Here is an 8,925-nt window from a genome sequence, read left to right as displayed (position 1 = left end):
TCACGGAGGGATGCGTCCTCGTGTCGGGGTCGTCGCCGGAAGGTGCTCCTAGAGCCTAGGGGCGGAACCCTAGCCTTTGCTTGGTGCGCCGAGAGAGAAAGAGGAGGGAGGGGGCGGCGTGAGGTTAGGGTGAGGAGGATGAAAGTTATGAATAAAATCCCATAACTCCTCTTTTAATTTCCTATTTATATTAAGTGGTTAAATTCACCCAACTCAAATATAAATATAATTGTTTCCCTTCCCTTTTAGCACGGTCCTGCTGGGTTCACTTTGTTACTAGAGTCCGCTATAAGTCGTAGGACCCAATAGGTCTCGGGTTCAAAACCCGCGTAGGCTATTTTACGACTTCATTTATTTTTGCTACTTCCGCTACTCTAAAAATTCCCTAAAAATATTCTAAAATTCCAGAAAATCATAGAATATTTCCAAAAATCATTTTGAGAATTTTCGGGCGTTACATTTGGTAAGTTATGACACTCTCATTATTACTCTTTTACTAACTAAAATACTCTTTATTCTGTGTAGTGGAAGCTATATTTGAGGCTCTGGTCGACAAAAGAATTAGTCTAGCAGAGGAGGCGCTCTTGGCTAAAGAACAAGAACTTAATACCGAACGAAATCAACCCTCTGCTGCTCCTTTGCACGAAACTTCCATTCAGCAATTGGCTGCCTCTAGCTCACAAGCCATTCCAGAAGAAATATTTGTAAATTCACCTCTATTGCCAAAAGCTACTCCTCTGGAAATGCAAGAGAAGGTGCAAGGAGCTACTCGTAAAGGAAAATGTCCAGGACGTAGACTCACCCTAGCGCCCTCCCCCAAGAGACGGACCATTTCTGTTCATGAAGATGTGGTTCAAGGAGACATCCAAACTACTTCTCCTGAACCCACCTTATCCTCTTTATATCTTATTCTTGCTTCACCATCTATCCTTCCCCAGGGGGACTGATATACTCATTTTTGTCGTGTTACGAGATCAAAAGAATTTAGTACCGAACCCCTTCTACGCTAATGTAGCATAGAAATGACTCAGGTCTCTCCAACGAAAGCAATGATAGGATGGTAATCTAGGATTGTATGTCATTCCTATTTTTGGAGTTTTTAATATGTAAATGGGGGATTGGATTTAGATTCTAAAACTAACAAATTAAAAGTAGAACAAGTAGGAAATTAATCTACTGCATAAATGAAATTTAACTAAGTGCCAACGATTAATCCACAACATATTGTCACTCTACGCAATGAGTTTCATCATCAACACAACTAAACTAAAGAATGAAATAGTAAGACATGAATGAAACCTTATCTAAAGCAACCATTAAATCTTAACTACAGAAAACTAAACTACTCAATAGTACAACAATCTAAGCTAAAGCAAGATTAACAACAACTTCAAATTCAATTGAAACTAAATTACCCAATACACTCGAATTCAAACAATTAAGCTAAAAAGTACTACGATTACTGAATCCAAATAACACAAATTGAAATCTAAATCTATCAACAATAAAAAGAATGCATAAATTAAACCTAAACCATCTCCACACCAAACCACTTTACACGGAAACTTCTCCTTGTCGTTACACAAGGAAGCTCAATGAAACCTCATTTCAGCCATCGGGGACGACGATCTTAGTAACTAAACTTAGCTCAACCTTCACCAGCACCATAGGAAACCTCTTCGAGTGAAACTGATGAGGATCGAAGCTGCCAAACTCAGGGAATCTCCAATTCTGTGATCTGGACTCTTTGGATCCGTTGGATGGAAGATGATGGTCGGGATGTCATCGAAAGCAGTTCAGAAGCAATGGAGGAACACCGCCAATGCTCTCTAATGGGAAGCGGCCCCACTAATCGGAGGAACGCCTCCAAATCGGCGACACAAGAAATAGAGGATCGCAGAATAGAATTCTCACTATAGGAACACCTTAGAGCGAGGTTAGATGGCTGGAAGCTGGTCGCAAGTATCTGAGAACATCGCCGTCGATGAAGTTGGCCGGAAAATGGATTTGGAAGTGGAGAAGGGGTTGGAATCGCTGAGACGCTCGCGTTGCGCTTGACGCGAACACTGTGGAGAATTCAACCAAGGAAGCTAGCATTGTAGCTTCTCAATTTAAATCAGATCAGATCTGGATAGACGGTTGAGAATGATTTGGATCTTGATCAATGGTAAGAACATCTTGGATCTGAATCAAAATCTCTGGATCTTCATCAATGATTGAGATCTGCTCCTCATTAGGTCGGATGGGTTGGATCTTCAACGGATGGCTTAGATCTGCTCTGATCTTGGATGAACGGTCCAAATCACTCCAAGGTTTGATCGTCTCGTTTAGCCCTAGATTTGATCGTAATTCTGATTTGATTTGATCAGGTCCATGATCCATTTGATGCCTACAAAGAATATATCGAAATATTAACATCAAATACCATGATAATAAACTAATTTGCAATTAAGTCCAAGATAAATGTAATGCATGAAATGTGATATAAATATAAGTTTCATCTATGAAAACAACATCAAATCATGCATATAAGAATCAAAATAGTATAGTAAAATCATGGTTATCAAATCCCCCACACTTAGTCTTGAACGTCCCGTGCAAGTCAAGAAAACTAAAAATCATCTCCACAATAATTCCCTAGCAATACCTAGAAGATGGTAAAAAGTGATTAACTAAGGCCATCTAAAAGATCACCAACAATCATGAACATGGTCCAAACAAGAATCAGTAGGTATGGTAGTTTCAATCCAATTGAAAAAATTAAGCAAGTTGCAATCTCGCAAGATATTCACCTATTCTACTCTCACACTCAAGCATGTATAAGTGGAGCTCACTCAATGTCACTCACAACATTTCACTACCATAAGCTTGTTTATTTTCTACTTCCCCACCACTATAAAACATAGCATACATGAATCAAAAGAATTTTATCAGAAATTGAAATGGAAGCAAAAGAACAAATGAAGTGAATGTAGTAGGAAAAAGAAAAGAATTCAATGAAGAAAGTGAGAAAATGAGAGTATTGGAAGAATAAACCTGATGAGTTAACCAATTTGATGTTAAAAGAGATGAATACTATTTATCATTACCAACTCAAAATATCAAGCTAAACTCTCCTTCAATTTGATAGCCATCCACAATTCTTGATACTCTATCTCCACACTTGATACTCTTTTGATTTGCCACTTTTTTTTTTACTGATTTTCCAATTCAATTCCAGCACTTGGAAACTCAAATAATTTCACATCAACTTATGAAGAAAAGTTCCCTCCCCCACACTTAAATCATTGGTTGTCTCGGACAATAGAACACATCATGCTCTCCAATGACTTGATATTCTTTTAGCCATTGTTTTCTTTTTCATTCTACAGATTTTATTTTATTTTCTTTCTCTATTTCTGTGGTGTGCTTCAGTTACAAGTTTCTCACAATTGCAGTAGAAAAAATCAGGTTCTATAAAAGATAATTGTAGTTTTTTTTCTCCACTGAAAGATCATCTATATAAGTCCCTTTCTAAACATTCCAACTCACTGATTTAAAAACTGAAGTGCAGCTAGATAATTCCAAGTTCTGCATCTTTGGAAATGCATACTCTACATCATGGTACAGGTTTTGAAATTCCATAGTAGAACTGTAGGAGCATCCTCTTAAAGTGTTGTCATGGAAGATTGCAATAACATTTGATTGGAGCTCTTGAATTCCAACTCAAGCTATAAAGATTTCATCTTACAAAATTCACACTTTGCTTGAGCTCACTACAACAAAAACCCTCATAGACATCGGTTTTCCACCGCTGTCTATTACATTTTCGACCGATGTCTATGAAGACGATGTAAAAGGTCTGCCATTTTAGACATCGGGTTAAAATCGGTGTAGTATCACTTAACGACACCGGTTTTCGAATCGGTTATTAACCGGTGTAGTATCACTTAACGACACTGTTTCATCAATGATGTAAAACCGATATAATATTATATGTTAATACACCAGTTTTGGCAGCGGTATACGACTGATGTAATATTAGTTAATGACACCAGTTTTACAGCGGTGGAAAACCGATGTAATATCAATATTATTTAACGACACAAATTCAATTTCCGAAACAGTGAAAAACTGATAAAATGCACCAATATTATTCTTACAACAGTATCCATAAAATACACAAATATTCATAAATTACACATATTCTTCTTCCAACAGTATCCATAAAATACACAAATATTCACAAATTACATAAATATTCTTCTTACAACAGTATCCATAAATATTCATCCAACTCCCGTTCAGCCTCATAATCTTCACCAGCTTTGTTTTCCTTGGGAAAAAACTTCAAGGTAGGATAACCACTAACTCCATACCTGAAATGCAGAAGGTATCCCGCTTAACAAACTAATTTCATAATAACAAAGTTGAAAATTCTTGTCCTCCCACATAGGAAATGACTAAATAGTCTTTAGTATAGTGAATTTTTAGATGGAATCATTCATGTCAAACCAAATTATTGCTAACACCCTATCATAGTAAGGATGATATACCAAAAAAAATGACTGAAGAGGACTTCATCATGATAATTTGAGAAATAATAATGATTAAGCACAAAATATAGTAGGTCATAATGCACATTTTTCACACAATTTTCATGTCAGATGAATGTTGGATAAGGTTGGAAGCATTTTAGCATTACACTCCTTCTCAAACATCAACGAATTCAAGTATTAAATTTGTAGAAAACAAGAATTGTGAGTGAATCTGATCCTCCTCTCAATCAGATGTTGATTCTGCATTTAAGGTATCATCTAACATCACAATACCACAATTCCCCAAATCTAAATCTAGTACATAGGTGATTAGAAATACAGAACTCTCAATTTGACAACTATTTATCAATATGTAAGTTTCAAAATACATATAATTCAATAACTGATACCTACTTTCAACTTACTCTAAATTAGCATCATATAATATTTCTCCAAAATCTAAATAGGTAGCAGAACTAATGAAGCATTCAAGGTACACAATTGACTGAATCCACATCAATGAATATATCAACTTTCAACCTCAATTTGTTAGCTAATAGCATAAATAACCAGATTCTAGATTATGATCGTGCATGAAACTTAACAGTGCACACCATATGAAAATTGCATATTCAAGACTTACTTTTATGCTAAATCCTTGTATTTATCAGCATCCAAGTTAGCAATGACAACATCATCTTCCAATTTGTATGCATTGGCTAACTTCTCATATATCTGCACCAAAAAAAAATCAGGTTAGATCTAGTAATCTCATAATTAAAAATATGGCAAATATGACCTTAGGCTAATCTAGGTCTTAAGCCCTGTATCAACAAAAATACTCACAGGAGCAAGATGCTTGCAATGGCCATACCTGTTTGAAGATAAGAAACTTAGTCGTCTACAGTGGATAAGGAAAAGTATCTAATGCTACAAATGGAGAGAAAAAAAGGAACCTCAGCAAATACACTAACCATGGTGCATAGAATTCAACAAGAACATCTTTATTTACATAAAGAACAATCTAATCAAATCTCTGGAGTCAATACTACTACATTAGAAGGGATAGTTGCTAGTTTCACATTTGTTCCTACAACAATAAGCCCACAAATAAAAGGTAAAAAATTAATTCAGGTGAAAGAATAATATTTGACCATATCTAAAATTGTCATTTCAAGAATTTTTAGTAAATATAATTTGCAATGTACCCCCTTCAGTATTCACAAACTCAGTAAGTGCTTCTGCAGTAAAAGAGATGATGCTTCTTGGCCTAATTTAGAACGATGCTAACCATCCCAATCAAAACAGATTTAGCCTTTTTAAAGCTCGATCCAAGCTTTTCATATTCAGGGGCAAGCTTCTTGCAGTGTCCACACCTGCGACAAAATGGTATTAGAAGGGCTAAAATTATGCAATTAAAATACACACACATGGAGATCCTTTGCTTTAAACTGGATACTTAATGGAGTCTACATTCATCTTCTATAGTCTTGGCAAACAATCAGTTATGAGAATCGACCATATACAGTGCATTTCAAGTGTATCTTCTAAAAAGAAATACAAGTGCGGTTTCAATTTCCACACAAGAAGAAACAATGATGAAGAGCAAATAAGAATTTCAACATCAAAGGCACAATCAAAGAGAAGAGATTTAAGAGATTAAATCTGATATACCAGAGTGTCTCACTCATTAATATTTTGATAGAAAGGACATTTAGAAAAGAATAATATGCATAAAAAAAGTTATCTTTCACCCAAGAGACAAAATTAATCAGGAAAAGCAACCAAGGGTATGCTTTTTATTATTTGTGTTGATCCACCCTAGTAATTGGGAAAAACACACCTTGATTGATGATGTTTATGATGAGGATCCACCATCGTCTTAGACTATAAACCAAGAAGGTACCAACCATTGAGAGGATCATCTGTTGGTTAACAGTTTAAACATACAAGTAAAAAGGAATACCAAGTCCATGGTTTCAGTATTAGTTTGAGATGAGACATTTAAATGGGAATCAGAGCGCTTCACCATCTGGTCGATTGTTCAGATTCAGGTGAAAAAAAAATAGCAATAAACAGTCCAGAATATTCTGGATATTGCATGTATCTAAAGTTTCAAAAAGTGTGATTTTTGCATTGGAAAAAGAAAAGGTTCCCAAAAAAAGTCAGTGCAGAGAAGGCGATAAGCAATTTCAGATACTCTACAAACCCAATCCTGTGACAACTGACAAAGAATAAAAAAAATAAATAAAAAAAATCAACAGGGAGCACAACTAAGAGATTATTGTGCCTAATCTCTTCCCGTTAGAATATGAACAAGAATAACGAATTAGCTAATTTAATTCACCTCCACAAAAATATAATCAAATCAACAAGGAATCACAAAGCTCAAGAGATTCATCAGATATATCCACAAAATTTAATATCAGCAAAGTAGATCAAAATGTGACTTTTGAACAACAAATATATGAAGGATTTGCCCCAACTTAAAAAAAAAAAAAAGTTAAAACATGACGATAAATCGAGAATACTAGGCTTATGCTTTATTTTTTTTTTTTTGAAAAAAAAGAGAGATCATTGCCACGAACCCCTCTTTCTCTCGTGGTTTTTCTTCGTCAACCCGGTCGGGGATAGGAGGAGGCCGCCATCGGAGTGGTACCCTTGATCGACGAGGACACGATTGGCGGTCGATGCAGTGGCGGTGCACGAAACCAGGTTGCCCATGCTGGAGCTCTTCCTCATCATCTCCTCCTCCATCTCCTCCTCCTCCTCCTCCTCCTCACCATCAACACAATCAAAGGGTAGATTTTAGGGAAGAAAAGAGATTTCTAACCATCAACACAATCAAAGGGTAGATTTTAGGGAAGTAATCCCTTTTCCCTAAAAACAAAACATCGGAAAAAAAACCAAAAAATCAAAGCAAAAGCAACTCGTTTTGAGGGGGAGAAATCCCCTCTTTTTTTCCTGCCTACAAGAAACACTGTGCAGAAATCATAAATCGCTTCCACAAAACCCTTATTTTTTTCCCTTACGGAGAGCAACATTTGTACAAGAATATAAGGGAAAGTAGATCGTAACCAGGAGTGGAGGAGCAGGAAGAAAGGGGAAGTTAGCAGTTGTTGCAAAGTGGTGGCTCTCTCCTCTTCAGTTTGAGGGCAATCACCGACGAAGAACAAATGCGAGACGATCAAGCCCCTTTCTAGCCATTGTTCCTCCTCAGGAAACGAGAAATACGTGTTAGAGAGCACCGCAACAAAGCAACGAGTGTCCCGAAGAGCGAGAAAATGAACCCTTCGCCGATGCTCCGCTGTTGTCGCCAACTTGCCCTTTTAACAGCCAGCATTTCTATAAAATGAAGGGCTCCTCTTCTCACCCAAAGGGAAGAGTTGGAGGAGATACGGTGTGGTTGGACGGAGAAGCAAAGGCGTCGTTGTCTGTCGATCCTAATCGGGAGAGGAAGGGGCGTCGATCTAGGAAGGGGAAGAGGGAGATGAGGCTGAGAGAGATGGTGGACGGTGCAATATTGGTTTAGGTTTGGAGGTAAGATTGAAGTGTTGCAAATTTCGACTAAGTATTAGTGGGAAAATTAAATTATTTTATTTTATCATAGACACCGGGTTCTAAAAACCGCTGTTAAAAGCGGTGTCTATTAACAAAAAAAAGACACTCATATACATCAGCTTAAAAAACCGATGTCTATGAGCGAAAATCTGCGCTTATAGACACCAATTTTTTGAAAAACCGGTGTAAAACACTCAAAGACATCGGTTTTTGCTTAAAACCGATGTTGTTCCACCGATGTCTATGAGGGTTTTTCTTGTAGTGGCTCTTCACTAATCAAGAAACATTGTAAAAACTCGACACAATTCAGAAATAAGAGTTCATTTATGCATTTTTGTACATATCTCTAGTTAAAATATGGAATGAAGTATCAGATTGAAGTATTAAATCCAGGTCACATTCCCAAAATTCAGTTTCAACAAATTTTTAAAGAGCAGATTTAGTCTTTCATAACATACTCTGCCTTTTATCAATTCAGAAATCAAAGTCAATGAAATTTCAATGAATAAAATCTATAAATTAAAGTAGTTCCATCTTGTATCATGGACAATTCAGCTTTACAAAGATTTCCATTTAGCACAAATTAAATAGGAAGTTGAATTCTAGTTCCTTCTATTCAGAATCAACACACAAAATTGACACTAAACAGGATACAATTTCTGCATTTCAAAATCCATTTTCAAACTTCACTTATGCATTTCTGTTTTAAGACTTAGCTCCACATTTTTGTTTACTTACAGCAGTTTGATCACAGAATTCAAACCTTGTTTCTGATAACAGAATTCAAACTTTTCCACATCACAAACAGCTCCTACTTGCTGAATTAAGTATCAGTATTGAAAATCAA

General features: G+C 36.3%; 1 pseudogene; it reads right to left on the bottom strand.

Moving 5' to 3' along the window:
- Positions 1-4,210: 4,210 nt before the first annotated feature.
- LOC121987513 lies at positions 4,211-6,062 on the bottom strand (annotated as a pseudogene).
- Between the last annotated feature and the right edge of the window lie 2,863 nt (positions 6,063-8,925).

The sequence above is a fragment of the Zingiber officinale genome, chromosome 5B (genome assembly GCF_018446385.1).
Source record: "Zingiber officinale cultivar Zhangliang chromosome 5B, Zo_v1.1, whole genome shotgun sequence".
Taxonomy (NCBI): domain Eukaryota; kingdom Viridiplantae; phylum Streptophyta; class Magnoliopsida; order Zingiberales; family Zingiberaceae; genus Zingiber; species Zingiber officinale.
This window is presented reverse-complemented; position numbering and strand designations above follow the sequence as displayed.